This window comes from Lycorma delicatula, chromosome 1 (genome assembly GCF_047948215.1).
Source record: "Lycorma delicatula isolate Av1 chromosome 1, ASM4794821v1, whole genome shotgun sequence".
NCBI classification, from domain to species: domain Eukaryota; kingdom Metazoa; phylum Arthropoda; class Insecta; order Hemiptera; family Fulgoridae; genus Lycorma; species Lycorma delicatula.
In genome coordinates this window covers 383,992,765-384,012,854 of record NC_134455.1, presented here as the reverse complement: position 1 = coordinate 384,012,854, position 20,090 = coordinate 383,992,765, and the positions used below count along the sequence as shown (strand labels likewise).

The following is a 20,090-nucleotide window of genomic DNA, read 5'->3' as shown; positions in this document are numbered from 1 at the left end:
CCTAATTACCTCTAATATTCTTCCTGTTATAATTTCTTTTAAAGAAGTACTAGTACTAATATGCAAAATATGTAGTACTAATAAGTAAGCACACGAATGAATCGTTTAAAGAATATGTTGAAAATATATCTCCCCTGGGAAGAGATGATATTCCCTTGGTGGAAGGCGACGAAAAAATTAAAGCTATCACCAACAACATTCCCACCGTTAAAGACGGCTAATGGCTGGGCTTGTAGAGACCGTCAAAAGGCCGAGTTGTTTGCTAAGCACTTAGGCAAGGTATTTCAGCCGCATGAGATGCAAGGAGGTACGGAAGAGAAAATTAATGACTTCTTAAATATCCCGATTCCTTTACGTCTTTCTTTGAGGCCCTTCTCGAAGGTGGAGATAACGCAATTATTTTAAGGGAATGAGAAATTACGAAAGGCTCCAGGGTTTGACTTCATTACGCATAAAATTATATCTTTACTACCGTCTAGATTTATTTATTAGATAGAGGAACTATTTAACGCGATCCTTAAAACAACTCACTACCCATCGGAATGGAAAATATCTCAGATAAAGACGATCTTGAAACCCGGCTAACCTTTGCAGGAAGTATCTTCGTAGAGGCCTATAAACCTACTACCTATTTTATCTAAAATGTTTCAGAAACTGTTCCTGCGCAGATTATGGCGAGTGTTAGAAAGTGAAGGAGTGACACACGTGACCATCAAGTGGGCTTTAGAGGTGGTCAACAGTAGAACTAGCCCACAAAAGTATCATCGTCATGTGTCTAGCAGAGAAGTTCGTATTGTAAGTAGTGTTCGGCGGCCTTTTTGACATAGTACAGGCATTTGACAAAGTTTGGATACTTTTCAAAATAAAATCGTGCTTGCCATAACCATGCTATTTAATTCTACGCTGCAATCTAGATGGTTGCTTTTCACGAGTTAACTACAATCAAGAGATGTTTAAATTTTTCGATTATAACTCAGGAGTTCCACAGAGCTCAGTCCTGGCACCGGTTCTATTCCTGGCCTACACTATTTACCTCCTAATCCGTAGAGTGTCACAGTTGTGTCATATGCAGATCTTGACGGCGATATTGATGGTAGACGATAGCCCAAATACAGGCTCGGAGAAATTCAATATCCGCTGGATACCATCAGCGTTTTGCTGCGTCAATGGAGAATAAAGGTAAATCCGATAAAGTCCAGCCGCGTAGCGTTCACGATGAGAAGCAAAAATTTTTCAGAATACCTCATGCTTATTAAGCAAAAATTTTTCAGAATACTTCATGCCAATATAGGCAACAAAACAGATCATTTTTGAAGACGATATTAAAGTGGAAATTATATTTCTTGGAGAATTCATTATTGAAATATTGTTTGCAGATAAAACTCATTCAGGATAATGGAAAGAAAAAGAGGGTAGTGAGGATGAAGGATGAGGATGCTTACAGACATTATGAATGAATGATATTACTAAATTAAAGAAGAAACTCGGGTCTGAAAAAGGTAGAATGTGATCGGTTGAAACCATTCAAAAAAAGATCCTAAAAAGAAAGTGTAAGATAGTGCTGTTTCCAAGTATTAGAACGATGAAAATTCCACGAAGTCGTAGAATTACATGTAAAAAATGTAAAAATTCATAACCAATACGAAATATTAGTTAAGCGATTTTTATAGAAAGCACGGATAAACATTTACCTCATTGTGTAGGTCTTGATCAATGAGTGCGGTGTTCATTTTGAATAAATCTTTTATGATTTCTCGAACCCCAAACAACAGAAAACAGTCAAATTTTATTATTTAAATTTTTTTTAAAAATTGTTTTAAGAATTATATACTAAATTCAAAATACGAAATAAAATCTATTAAACCGCATATATTTTATCAAAAAATTATACAATAATACAAAAATTACTGATGTCGATGAAGGTAAATTGAAAATCTGGTTTAATGCACAGATATAAGCAAAAAATTAAAAAATTCCGAATTTGATTCTTTAAAAACGTTTCACAGCATACGTATATCAAACCATTAATGTACTTTAAGGAACTTAAGGTAAAAAATAAAAACAATACGACGGTTAAATTCACTATTATTTATGCGTAAACTTCAAAATTCTGATGGTTTCTTTAAAGGATATCAATGTAGAACTATACATAAAAATAGATTTTAATAAATCTTAGAAACTTGACTTAAGTTCTTTGAATATTAACAATTTCATTTCAAACATGCGAATCCTTTTTGGTTTGTGAAAAATGTAATTATTAAAAGTGACATTAATTCTGAGATCTCATTTTATGAAATTTTAAACTGAATTTTACTAATACTTAAAGATGTATAAAAAAGCAAACCCATACTTGTCAAAAGATAGCAATTTTTTTTTCATTACATTTTCGGGAGTTACTCTTCAGCAAAAATATATATAATCCATAATTTTGAAATTAATTATTGTTTAATACATATTTACTTCCTACGTATATTCTTTCATTTACGTTCAGCTTTCCCTCTGTTCTATCATTCTTCTCGAAGTTGTTTTATTTATAATGTTGATTGCATCGTGTTAACAAAGCAAAATCGATACGTGAAAATATTATTTATTATTATCAGAGGTATTAAGAAAACTCTAGAAATTTATACATTCTTTCTGAACAATATTCTGTTGTTAATTTATCTTCCAGTTCGTTTTGTAGCTGGAAAAAATTTTAATTATCTAGTCTGCAGTTAAAACTAGTCATTTTTTCCAGTTATATAAAAAACAATTTGTATTTATAGCCTGTAATGATAAACAAAAATATTATAATGAACTTCTTATTTAAGATTTACTGGGATAGATAAACTAACTTTACATTTTTATAACAAATCTTTTAATGATACATTGATGATTTAACATTGGATAATTAAACAATTAAACAGTGGATGATTAAACATTGGATTTTAATGATTTAACATTGGATTAAATTATCTTATATTATTGTTTTATTGACATAAATAAAATTAAATGTTTTGTCATTTTGACGTCATTTTTGATTCATATTACTTAAATTTAGCTTAGTCAAAATTAATAAATACAAGTAAAGTTTAGTATTTCAGTAAGGTTCCATGGTAAAACGAGAAAAAATGTATTATTAATATTAATAAAATAGAAATTATTTTACTATTTACATGTGGTTTTTATTATTCACTTAATACTATTTAACACCGTATTCTGAATGTTCTAATTCAATCGCATGGCAATTTTTACAATTCTCTGCGGAATAAAATACATTAATATAACAACTGAAACAAAGTACTTACCGTATTTTTTTGCTTCGTAGCAAGAATCGCTATAACTGAATATACAGTCGTATTATAAAACAAGGATATTGTATATAATAATGTTGCATACGTATAATCGTACGTAATTATCGCAAACATTGAAATAATTATTTCCAATGTGATAAAAAATTCCATGAACGAATTGAACGGTGAGTACGAGTCATTCATTGCTCTTAGACAAAGTATTAAATCGCGATGGGAATGTCTTATTTTCTCAATAAACTTTGAAGGAGAATGGTTTTTGAACGTTCCATATTTAATATCCATGGAAAATTGTTTTGATAAATCACGAATTATGTTTACTCGATTAGTTATACCTCTTATTATTGAAATTATCAATATCGAATTGAAATGAAACGGAATAAGTTCAAGTATTCCATTTAACAAAAAGTAAATCGTACCGACGACGCCTGTTTTAATGTACCATAGCGGGCAATAAAATAAAAGAAGAGGAAATAATAAAAAACCTAACGTTCCATTGATGTTTCTATTTTGTTCATTTTCGAAATATTTACAGTGTTTAAACCGGAAACCGGTTATCACATTCTTATCAAACAAATCAAAACTTATCAGTATTTTATGAAAATTTCTATAAAAAGCGATTAACGTCGTGTGCAGTAAAAATATAAGAAACAAATTACTCCAGTTAAGAATGTTAGCCGGCGATATAATATTTTGTACCTTTAGATGTGTATAATTGTAAACGATTACTAAACAGTATAATACTAAGCAGATAATGTGTGAAAACATATATTTTTTGCATTTGATGTCATAAGTGTAATATCCAAATTCAGATGTAGTTTCTTTTAACGGAAGCAAACCTGTAATCTGATACATTTTGATAACAAACTGTACTGAATTATAAAAATACGAAGGCGCATTTGATTTTATTCCTGTAGCCATATTATGCATATCTTCTTTAATAAATGTGTTCGTGATAATGAGAATACGAGAAATAATTTTTTTAATAATATATTTAGTAATTTATATCATGCGCGTAAATATTTCCTTTTTTTCTTTCTATCTTGTATCACGTCTAACCTATAATATATACGTAACCACTATAGATATACATATACATTTTATGTAGCATTCATTTATCGATACGTAATTATGAATTACGCCGATTTAGGAATAAATGGTTCATCGTTTTTAAGACGGTAAAAACACATTTATATTAAAAAAACGCTCTTTAATATTTGTAAAGAATATTAAGTGTAAAATACATTAGGTATGACATTTTTATATAAATATAATTGCTTGACTAAATCTCCATGCAAATTTCTTTTGTAAGGAGTATTATGGTAATGAACGAGTAAATGTATATCGAGTAAAGTATTATTAAATTAGAGTGAACTATAATTGCAACAAGTAGATGGGAGAAATATGTATAATATTTTTTAGCGCTAAAGTAAATTTTAATATTTTTAATAATTTTGCAATTATTGCTTTCAACAGTGTAATACCTTTTCTGTATCTATAAATATTTTGTCTCGATCTATTAATTAGTAGTTTTTGTTTTAAATTTTATTTCTTCATTACTTTTACCGAATAACCTTTTAACCTTTAAAAATCGTTTATTAAAATTAGATATAACTATTCTTGTTTGATTATATTAAAATTTAAAATTCTAATCATTTTTTAACCGTATTATTCGATTTACGAAATCAAGCTTGCTTTTTCTATTTCTATTATGTATTTTCCCACCATTTGTTTAGGTTTCAGAATTTAACATATTTTTTTTTCTGGAAGAAAAAAATAACAAATGAACGATTTATTTAATTGCTACTTTGGCATGCTTCTAAAAAAATAGCCCCTATATTTCCTACGATAAAATTTGAAATCCATCTTTCAGGAGGACGTAAAATAAATGACATTTCTCTAGTATAAACTGAACACAAGTATAAGTTTTCAAAATTAAAAACCTGTTTTTAATTTTTTTAAATAGGTTGTTGTGCTGATGATAAATATTAAATATTACCCAAACAAAACGACATAAAATTAACGATATTAAAAAAGAATAATAATAAACAGATATTAAATCGTGTATAAAACTGGTTGAATTTTTAAAAAAGTCATTTAATTATAATCATTAATATTCAGACTAAAAGAAAAATTTATAAAAATGTTTAATTTTGAAATTTAAAAAAAAAGATAGATGATTAAATGAATAAGTTGGCTTCTGGTGGTTATTGGGACAGTCCTGCTCCGATGGCTATGGTATATCAAATGATAAATTTACGTTGGTCAAATGAACTTTTTTTTTTTAAATATATAGTGTAGCGTGAAGAATTATTTTGATACAGTATAATAAACCAAGTCGAAAAAATGTAAATATAGTAAGAAAAATTAAAACTTAAAGAAAATAAACAAGTCGCTTTACAAAGCTCAAATTAATTCTATGTTTAGCTTAAACGTAAAGTATGAATAAATAATTAACTTTTTGTAATATCACCAGCAATAAGAAGTAAGTACTGGCTGTGCTCAGTACGGTTTTTTTTAGTAAAATTTAATTATTAGAACTATATGTATGCGTAGCTTAATTTTCACTTGTATAGATTGATTTATGTTCGTTGTTTTATCGTTAAATTATTTTTACAATTGTGAAAATTGAATAAAAACATTTTTAAGGTGTATTTCTCCGTTCAAAAAATTATAATTCTCAACGATCGATGGTAAACTATCGTCACTGCTTTTTTTTGGTTAAGTAACCACCTCGTTGTGCCGGTTGACTCTATTTTATTTTATTTTATAAAATAAAATACAGTTAAAACATACATACAATATAAAAAACAATTATTATAAAAAATTTATTTCAAAATATTTAATATAAGATTTTATAGTCGTTACCAGTCTGGAGAAAAATAATCATCAAGTTAAGTTATCCGACTTAAAAGTAGAAAGAAAATGATCGATTAACAATCTTTGTTAATTTATCTATTGAAGTGAATAATAAAATTATCATATCAAGTTTAATGCGGGTGCTAGCATTAGTATTAATAAATGACTAAATTAAGCAGAACGATTTAGAGGCTAGCAGTAGTCCTGCTCCGAGGGATGGGGTAATACATTATAAAAATTACACAAACAGATATCGGCAGGCGATTTGTTTTCGATTTATTGCTGGAGAAAAATTTAGCCAGGATTTCAGTTCACCCGGTGAAATGAGTTATCCGTAACTTTTAGGCGTTCTATAAGAGGTGAGCTTTATGACTTATTATATTTTTTATTTCCAGAGATCAAATAAAACACGTGCCTATTGTATCTTCCCTAATTTTCATGATATCAAAATTAGAACAATTCGGTGACGAAAAACACTTTTTTCGGTTTTGAAGTACAATACAAATTTTATTAAATTACTAATAAACGGAAAAATGTTATTTCCAAAATCTTAGAGAACTTAATTTTCGGGAAATTGATGTAATAAAGTTTAAGAAAAAATCAAAAAAATTCAACATCTACTATTAATAACAAAACAGAATAAAACTTAACAGAAAAATCTTACGAATTTGCAAGTTTTAAAACCGCTTTTTATAAGGATAATAAAGTTAGACCTTTGAAAATTTTACTTATTATAATTGATTTAAAAAGGAATAATCAATACAGATTATAGCGTATTATTTTATAACAAATGTTCGAAAATTCCATCACTGACATCGATGTCCTTTTCACCTCGTTTCCTATTTCTTTCGCCAATCTACCCTAGCATTTCATCCATTCCCATAAACTGTAATAAGAGTAAGGTCCGATTATCTACGTGGAATATTTTCCGGCCCTGTACGTCCATTTCTTTTACTAATAAATCTTTCATCTAAAGGTTGTCTTCCTTCATTCCTTAAATGTGTTGTTGCTCCCTCAAGTCGTTACTACATTTCAATTAGTTTCATCAGTGAGATTCCATCAGGGGTTGTAAGAAATTCATCATTAAAAAATGATAATTTCTCCCCAAGAGTCATCGTTCTAACATGAAAGGCATATTATTTGGTCGTCGACCTCGGTACATCAAACGTTAACAGAAAATCGTAGCCGGAAACTGGATTCAAGCAAGGAAGGTGAGTCTTCTTCAGACCAGCGATGCGAATTCCGTGAGTTGTTTATGCCATTACGAGAAGAAGTATCTACGGCCGAAATAGTATGAACAAAATTATAGGTGATTATTATTAACCTATTGAAAAAACTGCAGTCATGCGTCACGGTCACCTAGCAGGAGGGGTTGAACTTCATGAATGCGGTAAGGAAGCAGTCCGTGAGCATGCAGCGACCTCCACACGGTACTTTGTAAAATAATGAGTCGTGAAAAACTCTTCGCCTGCTCGGTGTAGGACTAAATTGTCCCACCTGAAGAATCTTTTCATCACCACGTACCGGTTGACGTTCTGATGAAACATAAACGCCGGGAAGTGTATCGTTCTTACGAATATTATAAAACATTCTACAAAACGCTTTGTAGTTTGGAAATACTCATACAGGATAACTACACCCGTATCCTTCCACCGCAACTGTAGCACTTCCACCGAAAATGGTGTACACTAAAAATCATATCGGCATATTCTGCACGAGTGAAGAGATCCGACATTTTTCAAAACAAAGAATTCAAAACGGAATTTCACTTTTTTAAATTCAGATCAAAATGGAAAAATATAGGTACGTTAAGAGTAGAACAAACTCAGAAACACGACTACCTTGTTTCTCAAAAATAAGTAAATACAATCAAAATTACGTCAAAACCAACTAAACCGCCTAATGTTATTTTACTATAGGTAAAGATATCGAATCGCTCCACGTAAACCTCGACTGTAACGGGTACAGTGTAACAGTACGCGTTCATTTTAAATATAATAATTTGTGAGCTGATCATTTGTAAACGTGTTGCTTTTATTTTTCAGTATCCGCGGTTCCAATTCGCTTTTTAGATCTCAAATACGTGATAAAGATTTTCGATCACATTATCACTTTAATCTATGTACAAAGGCTATTCCATATGGAACCTCCCCTTGCTGAAAGTGATTACTCTCTCGTTTGTAATATTTCCCATTTTCGTCGATAAAAATAAATCTGTATCCGATAGGTAGAACTTTTCCATATTCTGAAATATATCGCAAACGGGAAGTAGTGTGGAATTATATTTTGTAAATTCTACTTCATCTTCTCTAACCGACCCGCCCCTCTTAGTTACGTAGAATGGTCGCGGCATCAATATGCGTTGTACTTTATTTACCGACAAAATTCGATATGTTTGGCCGGGTTGGCTTTTACATTTACGCGGTGATTATTGAAGCAGAATCTGTGAATGCAGAAGGGACAGTATTCGACGGCATCGGTTACTTTGTCACTCCACTCGACGATCTAGACGTGCCATTTATTCCGCACTTTGTATTTATCAGTGTGAAATGCCTGCGTTGTGTAGACAAATTAATCAGGATCAAATTTATAATACGTTTCATCTCGCGGTCGTCAGACTTTCGATGAATGTACACACTTCTAGCTCGAAATATATCTTTTATGACTATATGACCACCCGGTTAGTAATCGTATATGCCAACTACATCGTAAAAATACACAAATATTGCGAAATCCGGGTTCTGCTGCTCAAATTTATCTATATCGTAAACGGAGATCGGTATTTCATACCCTCCATGTTCAGAACATGTTCGTATTTTTGCGGCCAAGTGTCTTTGTAATTTCTATTACCCGTTGGGTCATAAAGGTAAGCGAGAATTGACAGCTGAAAACATTTATCCTTATTTAGTTGCTTATTAATTTGCCCTTTATTACTGTACGTTTCAATGCTTGAGGCAGCTCCGTATTACAACCGACATAGATAGGATCGTATTGAGACGTTTTAGAACTAGCAAAAAAATAAAACAGTCAACCGTTACTTCTGCCCATCCACTGTGGGAAATTATAATTTATAAGTTCAACCGCAGATTCGTACAGCTTTTTCTACTCGTGCTCCTTGTTTGCAACATTGAGTATGTCACGGTTAACTGCTGTGAAATGTAGGATATTGGTTGTTATTTCTTGGTCATCTTCTGAAGTAATAATGGCCTTTTCCACAACGACGCGAAGCATTTATACCATTTTACGTTACAGTTATTTAACTCGCTTGTAATTTTTAAGTAATTATAAACAGCCGCATTCATAGCCTTTAACAACTCTGGTATGCCGAACACGCAAATATCTCCCGTCTGTAGGTCGGAATTTAAAGAGTCGGGTACAGTTATAACATCGTAATCCCTATTTTTTCCAAGCACTTGTTAAACGTTTCTACAAGGCCGATCTATAAAAGTTTCCACCTGAACTGCTGCGGGGAGTTGACAGATTTATTCATTTTGACAGTTAATCCATTTTCGGTAAGATTTACTATCCATTTTCTATAAATAATCCAAATTGTCTGTAATCTAAATCTTTAAATCGAGTCTAATTACATTACCAGGATAAATAAAATTGGCTTTTGACCAGAGAGCATTAAAATCGTTTTAAAAAATCACCTCGCAAAAGAATAAAAGCCTTTGGAATTAATCGAATCCATTTCTTTAAATAATACAATGTCGATTTATTTTTTTAATCGAAGCAGATTTTCTTGTTGAATCGGTACTTGTATTTCCTCTTTGTAGCTAGGAAGGGAAAAATTGTTTTTTAAATATAAAGAGCAAATATTCAGCGGGTATTGACTATAATCCTGCTAGTGAATAAAAAGCACTATTAGTGGCTATAATAACCTGAGTTGCAAATGCGAATAAAGAATATTTCAGGAAAGAGTATTTCCCGGCTGCCCAATATTTTTGTGGTTATTCGCCTACTTCAGAAAGTTTCGACAATTTACAAAATTGTAAGCCAATTTCATTAACTACACATTTTCTAAAGTATTTGTAAAGTTATGATTAATAACCTTTAAATCTCCTTGAAAAAAAGAGTACTAACAAAATTTCAGCAAAGCATTGGGAAAAACTATCAACAGACAGCTATGTCCCAGTCTTGGAATAAGTAGTTTAAATTTCGTGGATATGAGAAAAATTCATTTAAAATTTTTTGCAATCTGACTAAAGCATTCGAATTAGTTTCATATCTTATCTGGTGAAAAATATTTGCAATTATGGTGTCCCAGGAGCAACTTAAAATCACCTAAAATTACCCATTACAAGTCGCAAACTAGTCGTCGAAATTTCTTTGACGTAACTAAGAAATGTTGGGAAAACATTGAGTAAATATTGATTGCAACCATTTTCGAAGACGAAAAGACTGTATTATACATAAAGATATTATTTAAACGAATGGAAAATATTGCGATAACAGCTCAAAAATTTATTCACTGGATGGATTGTGAACATCTAACTTTGAATACGGATACAATCATATTTAAATTTGAATCTGGCTTCTCAGGTAGACGTAACCTCTCTATTCGCATGTAGAAAATTCCTTTCAATAATAAAGCTGTTTTTTCTGTTCCCAAAAAGCGAAGTTTCTAGGTGTTTTATAAGATGACAAGTTCTCCTGGAAAGATCAATTCAGTTACCTTTGTAATCAATTTGATGTTTGCCTCGATTTAATTTTATAGTACTTGCTCCATAAAAAAACGATAAGCATGTTTCGTTTTTAGTAAATAATATCATGCCTGTAATATTCTTGTATAAATTATAATATCATATGTTGGAACTTCCTCCAAAAGTCAGATCGAGGTTTTAATATAAAAAAATAGGCTGTAAAATTATTATCTGGGTCCATAAACATGAATCGCATAGACTACATCCAAAAATTAAATTCCTTAACTTGTTTTAGTGTTCAATAATGTTTTATATATATAAATATTTTTTTTGTCTTGTATTGCCTTTATCTATAATAAATGAAATTTTACGTGCTGATCAGAATATATTCTTGAATCTTCATTTCATTTATTATTTATTTACTTTACGGTAGATTTCAACTTTGTTTCATACAGTGTTTTCTCTGAAAGGGGAAGTATATTAAATAAAATATTTTATTCTTTCAACTAATATTTCAGCCAGATTTTTTGCTTGGCTGAGTCGCTAAACAATTTTTTTTTATTGTTTTACTTTTATCTAATGCTAAAGACCAAACTAGCGTCGTAAGTGTCCGTTTAGATAAATGCTAGTAATGTAATTAAGAAATTTACCAAACTCTAGATATTTAGAATAATGTGTTTTTACCAACACTACATATATTTTTATTCTTTTATACGGTTACAGAACTTGCAGATAACCTAAATATTTCAAAGAGAATGAAATTAAATTTGATTAGTTTTATAAGTGGTCTTAAAATGGGATAAAAACTTTTCGCACCACTTACCTTCAGTAAATAAATGATTTTCTTTTATTCAATTTGAACTGAATTATCCTTTCCTGTCAGCTTGAGTATAGTATCTTCAAATATTTGTATGTAATTCTTTTTACTTTATTTATAAAAATTTGCAATTCATTTCATTAAGTTATATAACAGTATAAATATGTAAATTATTAACGAAAAGGTTTAACGTAAAAGATAAATTTTATAATTGATCTTTCCCCTTAATGGATATTTTATAAAGTATAATTAGTTCTATATTTTATACTGTATTTTATTATTTGACAAGTAGACGTTACACTCAAGCTGGAGATTGCAGAATATATGGAATATAGTCGTTTCAAAAGATACATTTTATTTCGTCAATGTTAAAAACATAATATCTTTTATACATTATTAAAAATTTTATACAATATTTTAAATACAAATTATTTTATACAATATTAAAAATTGTAATGTCGGACAGTAGAAAATGACCGACTCAGATTCGTTTTTATATAACTCGGTTCAAATAGTATTGAAGTTTTTTAGATTTTTTGCTTTCCTTCCGCTAAAAGTTACAAGAGCCGAATTCGGATTCTTCAGATACGACTGGAAGTGTTACGAATTTTGGTATTCCTATTTAGTTTTAGGTGTAATTTTTTCCTACTTGTACTTTCCAATATATTTCATCCGCACAAATAAACATACCAATTACAATCCGAATTCTAAATTAATAGATATTGTATTGCATTTATATTCGTTGAATATAATTTTACAACAGCTATCACTTATACCATTGTTTAAGAATATTAATAATATTTTTATAAAAATCGAAATATTTGATAAAAAAGTGCAATCGTATTTTCCTTCCTACAATGTAAATAGATTTTTTGAGAACAAATACGATAAATGTTTTAATTTCGCTTTATTAACAATCATCTTTCCATTTACATTAGTATGCGCTTACCTAGACTACATGCATTTTAAAATTTATTACGTGCTTCTAAAAGGTTTGTTTCTTTCTTTATTGACTTTTCCAGCTCACATGAGTTTCATATTGAATGTAGTATTTTTAACAGGTTTACAAAAAAGGATAAAAATTTTGCATCATTTACTGAGTACGTTCACGGTAAATATTAGACGAGGCACGTTAGAGCACGATACACCGTCACAATTTATAGGGAAAGTAAGATCGCTACATAACGATTTGAATGAATATTTTTCTGAAGTAAAAAACGCATTCAAATGGGAACGTTTGTTTAATCATTTTTATACTAGATATGCAATTATACCATCGATGCTTTTTTCATTAAAAATGAAATATCACACTCGAGTAGCAGTATTTGCTTTTTATTACATTTCAACATATGTGGTTGTAGCCGTTTTATCCTCCAGATCAAATATAATGGTAAGTAAAAAAGTTTGAAAATTAGAATTAGCCGTTTTGTAAAAACGAAATTATGTTCGATAAAATGTACGGTATTTATATGTAAATATTTTTTATCGCTTTCCGTTGTCGTCGAATTTCTTCGACGGGATGTGTTAGAACCGTATGGTAGCCCTGAATATGGAACGGTGGTCCTGAAAAGATCCGTTTATGTGTTTAGCGATGGAATGGAATGTTTTGTTGGGTCCGGAACCTGGTATCCGGCGATGTCGGCTCGGCTGTAGTCTTGAAATTACTACTCGTCTTTTGGGATGGGACCAAACTTCTCTTCAGCGGAAGTTCGATCCCCACTAGAGCGTGGCAGTGATGGCCCCACACCCTCTAAGTTTCGAGTGGGCCTCGGTCATCTTCCGCCCCACGACCAAGGCGGTTCTCCCGGAGAACCTCCTAGACCGCTCTTGCTGATGGGCCTGCCGGCCAGGAAGCTTGAAAGCCGGTGAATTTGGGCGGAAAATTAGAATCCGTGCCCAACAGCTCGCTTGCTGAGACATCCAGGTCTGCTTCTCCGGCGTGGATGCTGACATCCACAAAGAGGTCCCAGGTTGGGCTGGTCAGTGATTTTCTTCTTTCGTCTTCCATCTTCTTCTTCTCCAGGTTCGGCGACGAATTAGCTCTCGCAGTACTGACACCGTACTTAACTGACAGATCGTAGTGGAGCCGTGCCGCTGTGGTAGGATACATTGCGCGTCAGCTAGCTTGTGGGGAGGTGATGCTCTACAGGTGCGTAGGTACTGTACTACCGCTGACATCTGAACGGCGACCATCGAGCTAGCCGATATGAAGCTCAGCATGTATCTGGAAAAAAGTACCTCTCGTCTATGCGAGCCCATATGGATTCAGATCGGATGAATCTCGCTATACTTCAGTTGTCAGGGTGTTGTGTCCAGGTTGGAACCTGGAGACGTGTACGTTTAGCCGAATGCCTTTCATAAACTCGCCCTGTACGTTGAAGATCAGTGTACCAGCAATTTGGAGCCTCGAATCCTGCATGTCGACCATCACCTGCATGACCGCCGTGTTGTCTGAAGAACACTTGATCGTCCATCATAAATTTCGGTTGTTTTCTGATTTCTACGAACATCTTTTCACAGTAGACCTCCTAGTATGGTGCTCCCTAACTTCTTACGCTTGCCGCTTGTGAGCGCAGTCCCATTATCTGTTACCAGAGATGTACGCCAGCTTTAGCTGCAAAACGCTTCCTGTAGCTAAAGCTATGAATAGCTTTACACAATCTTTAGCTCATATAGCTAAAGATTGTGTCTGTATCAGCTAGAGGAACAGGCCTTACATGCTAGAGGCAGAGGTATCAGCTAGAGGCAGTGCCGTACATGCGCCCATGCGGGCGCATGTACGGCACTGCCCCATGTACTGCTGAACGTTCTTCATAAGACCCTGCAAATCGTATACTACGATTACAGGGCCTGGTGGGGGCCAGGTTTCTTCTACTCCGGGGTGACTGGCTTTTGGAGTATGTGGTATTAAGGCAGTATGACAGCCGAGGGATTGCCGGGTGAGACGTACACTCTCACTGGTTGGGATCATGCACTACGTTATGCTGTTCATACGTCTTCGCCCACGCTTAGGTGAATTCTCGAGACAGATTTTTTATAATGGCGTAATTGTTGGCACTCTTTATCGGCTTCTTTTGCCTCCCACACCTGTTGAAAGAGAGAAATGGTGAAGATTCCTTGCGATCAGGATGAATTCGCTTCATTTTCTTAGCCATATCAAAACCTTATTTTCTGTTCTGAGGATGAAAGTTTGGTCTGTGAAGTACGGTTGATTGCCCACACCAGGGTGAGACATTCAAGATCACTGGAATGATATATCTTCTCTGCCTCTAAGAGCTTCGTGCTGGCGGACGAGATGACTCTTCGCTTCTCGTTCTTGTCTTGGTGGTAAAGCACGGCTCCGAGTCCTTGATGGCTACGTCGGTTTGAAATACTGAAGGAAGCTCTGGACCCGGCCGTGAAGACTTCAACGGTTGGTTGAAGACCTGCCAAACAGCTTCTAAAGCTTGCTGTGCACTGTCATCTGTTATGCTCAATAAATACTTTATTGTGCCTAATAAATGTTCTGTTAACATTTAAAATTGAGTTAATGTCACGAATAGTTGATATTTGAACTTAAAAAATGAATTTAAGTAAAAAAAAAAACTTCTGACTCAAGTTGTTATATTTTAATTAAGATAATAGCGGCAGTTATATATTTAATTATTTTCGTGTTAAACACTGATATTTTATAAAGCATTAAAATGTTTCATAATGTTCATAATTTTCTTTTCTCAGGTTCGTGCTATGATAAAAGATTTATTAAAAATGAACACGGTTCTTATTGACGACGACTTAAAGGATGAGGTAAAAATATTTTCATTTTTATTTAATTTTTTTATCATAAGTAGATGTTTGTGTATGTGGATGCGTGCATCCATATGAGTTAAAAATTGAAAGTTCTATTTACTACTTTTAGGTTAGTGTAGTAGGCCAGCACACACTCAACATAAAATTTGTACGTGCAGAAAATGACAAGCATTTAGAAAAAATAATGGAAATTTAAAAAAATTACAAGATTTGGATGACTGATTGTTCACGGAATATCTTACAATACTTATGATTTGCACGAGTACTAGTGTAACAATCTCGTCAAGTGTAACCATTCGTTTACAATATTTTTTCCGTGCAGACGCTTCGTAAGATATTGTTTAAAAAGCAATGAAATTTAAGTTTCCAAATTTTTAAAACAAAGCTTCAATTTTTACTTGCTTTGAAGTCATATATACAAAATTATACGTATTGATAGTTCAAGAGCTTTTTTCAAGTGGATGCTCAGGGAAGGGTTTTATTTTCGATCAAATTCACTGAAAACTCAAAAAAAAAAAATATTAGAAGTCGTTGCATCCGGACCAATTTTTATAAAGTAACTTGTGGAATTGTTTTGGTTATTGTTATTTTTTTTTATTATTGTTAATTTTTTACATTCTAGACTAGAATATTATTCAAATATCAACTTTAACTTTGAAATAATTTCAGCTACGAAATTCTTCGATAATAAAAACGTATTGTGATATAAAAAATATACTTTCACATTGTACAATAAAATATTGGAATGAAAAAAATATTATTGTAAATTAATAAATATCTTCTTAGGTAATACTTTTCTTATAACCCATGGCAAACGGATTCATTAATAGAAATATTTTATATATAATGGAAATTTATACCGTCAATATTTCGAAAAATATTGTGTACATAATTTGCGGTAAGTCTACAGTTCAAAACACGTACCTATAACGACACAAATTACCCAAACGTACTGCTACTGTATTTCACACTCAGTGTTTACGGGTAATTTGATATCAATAAAATGGAAAATCTCGTAGAAATAATCAGTTGAATATAAATTAAACTTCGCTACAAAGTTAAAGCGATTAATCCCTGGAAGCATTTCATCGCTAAACAAATGCCTAGTCACCGTTACTTCACGGATCGCTGTAAAATTTTCAGTAATCCTTGTTGCAAACATAACCTGTATGTGATTTTTGTTAAGTTCGTTACATCTCTTATTAGAGGAGCGGAGTGTTCGGGTATACGTGCAGGAAACGTTCTTGAATTTCAGTCACATATCTACAGAAAAAATAAAATGTAAAAAAATTTCCGCTAATGAATAATTCACGTTCGACTTTACTATGAATTGAATATTCATATTCACATCCACACGCTACGGTTATTGAAATTGATCTCTTGCAGTTACCGCTTGTTGAATTTCAACCTGAGATATCGTTCTGCAAGTAGCCTTTTGTATTCGGGATGTATTATATTCGATAAGAAATGATAAACTAAGTTTTATAAAATGAAGCTCGACTTGATGCGATACAAAGAAGGCTTCTGTATTATAACTGTAAAGTTGGTATGTACCTTAGTAATATTATTTTATTTTTTGCAATTTTTTAACAGCTCTTATTGTTGCAGATATATTTTTTGATAAGTCAGCTGCATGAGACACCGTTTAATACTTGCACAAAATTCGGACTTGTTATTACTAATGCTATAATTATTAAGGTATCGGAATATTATTTTTACATAATTAAAAGCGTAATAACGTATAAACGTATATTAATAATTATATAACCCTGGTTTTGAATCATATTTTTTGTACATATTATCTAATAAACCTTTAGAATACTTTTAATTAACCTTAGTTTATCTTGATGTTTGGTTTAAAATTAAGCAGTATTAAATTTCAGTACGTGGGACCAATTAATATTTCACATTTAACTACAAATTTTTAGGATCGCTGGATGTTTTCTTCTCATAATTCGGAAATTATCGAGTGTTTTAATCGGTTAATAAATTTAAAAAAATCTCATTGCTATATTATACTTCTAATAAAGTGAAAATGAAGTTGCTCCTTAAGAATACGCCACGTTCACAATAAATGCAGGTATGACTGACTCCTAAGCTATTCAGGACAGGATGATTTTTCTAACAGTGAAAAGGCCTAACACTTTAAAATATAATAGTTTTTCCTCTGCTGTAAGTTTACTGCGTCTAAGGCTGTGGATTCTCAGTTTATTACTATTACGTTTTTCATTTATTAATACTCAATTCTGAAGTGGTTTTAGTTAAATGAATACTGGATGAATTCTAACGATGCAGAGGACTCTTTCCTTCATTTGCATTCTTTATATCTGCGAGGTTGAGATAAACATTACTTACGTACGCGTAAGGAACTGTCGACAATAAGTCTGCTGCAAAAATGAACATTCTGCTTCTCGGGTGCTTATATGAAAATTCCTGACTTCTAATACAGTACCACAATCGGTAGCAAATATTATTTTTCTTGATCTTGTTTTCTTTCTTAATGGAGAATAAATTTTTTGTAAATTGATTTTATAATAAAATGATTGCGCTTTTTGAACTGCAATAAATGCATTATTTAAAGAGTTACATCAATCAAGCCTAAATCTACTTAACGTTATTGTATTTTTTTATCTCCATTCCAGTAAAATTTGTGTTACTGCTCTAATAAAAATAGTTGTATAGCGTAATGTAAAAAAAAAAATACTTTTTGTGTTCAGGACATATCCAGACAAAACATCAAAATCTTTCAGGTATTTAAAACAAATAATTAAAATTAATTGATTCGTTATTTTCTATTAAAATATTTTTATGTAACATATTTTTTTCACCTACTATTATAAGAATATAAATTACGTTTGTTCAGACGTTTTTTATTAAATTTATGTGCTAGTCGCACCCCTTTATTTTTGAACATTTTTTACCTATCTGAATAAACAGATTTCAAATACATTACTGTAAACAGGACCCTAAATAATTATAAGTTAGATATTTACAAAAATGAAACCACAGATCATAAGAGTAGCAGTAGAACCGATGAATAAAACTGCTTGAAAAATTAATGGGTTCTAAACAAAAAAAAAGTATTGTATTATATATTTCATTATTTTTACACAATTATATATTTTACGATAAAATTAAGGATTTAGCATTTCTTAACCAAACACTAAAAAATTAGAATTTACTACTACTTTTATAATCTATTTACTGATAAAAGTTTTTCTTTCTTTTTATAGGTTCTAAATGAGATTGTAAATCAACTAATATTAATTTTCCAGTTGGATAACGATGGATTGTAATACATATTTTATAAAACGTTCAGACCAAATAAATTAAAAGAAAAAATAATCAATTTTTCAAGACAATTAAAAAGAACAAGATGAAGACTTAAAAATTTTATGATTTATATTATTGAAGACTATTAACTTCATTTCACTTTTGATTTTATCGTATATTGTATGAAAAAATGCGCGCGCACACGCACACACACAAATAATCTTAGTATTAGCATCTCCAAACAATAAAAATATTAATGGAGTTCATCAACAAATCATGACCAAAATGTAATTAAATAAAATAATTATTCTTTCATCATTAATTATCTTTATTTATTCTACCAAAACCCTAGGCAAAGGTAGAGACCGGATCAGCTATTTTTTTCACAGTCGGTCATTTACAAGCAGTATTGCGGAGAACAACATATCTGGCTTAAATTAAATTTTATTATCGCTGAAGAAGATGGTATATAGTAAAAGTTAAGCGTTTCATTTAGACGAACCGCAGATGAACACCAGTGATAATAACACAAACGCCATAGTTTATATGCGCACATCAACCAAAAGTGTACATATACATTTGATAAAAATGCTTTAGAAATGAAGTAAGAAAAGTTTAACTTAATAAAACGAATAAAAATTATTATTATTATTCTTCAAAATAGGCCCTTATAAATCGATACATTTCTCTTTTGCAATTGTTCCGCTATTTAAACATACATTATATATACCATGTTTTAACAGTAAATTCTCAACATAACACGTAAAGGTAAAGGCAGAATGAGCTATTTTTTTCACTGCCAGTAATTCACAAGCGATAATGCGGCAGAGAACATAACCGGCTTAAATTAAATTTTAATACCTGTGAAAATGACGGTTCACATTACAACTTAAGTGTATCCTTTACTAATAAACATTAACAAAAGGTAAACACCGATGACCGATGACAATAATACAAACTCTTTCTTTTAAAACACCGTATCCATCAAAAGTGTATATGTAGATATGATCAAAACGCATGAGTTATGAAGCAAGGAAAAAATTAACTTACTAAAATATTTGAATACTTATTATACTTCAAAACCAGATGTGACATCCTTATTATCCTGATGTATTAAAATACGTATATGTTGAAATGAAAAAATCTTCAAAAGGTTATAGGTTTCATTTGGGAGGCTGTCAAACTCGTACAAAAATATTTGTCGCTAAAAATTGTCAATGAACCTTGATCAACCGGTGGGAACATTTCAGATAAATCTCCTAGACACCGCTTTACAACAACCGAGATCGATCGAGAAGTATACTCAAGTGGAATTACGGTTCGAAGAAATCTACTGATACGTTAATCAAATTTAATTGCGATTGCTATGTTTTCACCCACCAAGATGGGCATATCCATTGATATGATTGTGTCTTCGCC

General features: G+C 31.5%; 1 long non-coding RNA gene across 1 annotated transcript; it reads left to right on the top strand.

The window, feature by feature from the left end:
- The first annotated feature begins 16,759 nt into the window (after positions 1–16,759).
- LOC142318460 (uncharacterized) lies at positions 16,760–18,993 on the top strand. Its single transcript, XR_012754920.1, has 2 exons — positions 16,760–16,944; positions 18,632–18,993. It is a non-coding gene; the product is annotated as an uncharacterized LOC142318460 (long non-coding RNA).
- The last annotated feature ends 1,097 nt before the right edge of the window (positions 18,994–20,090 follow it).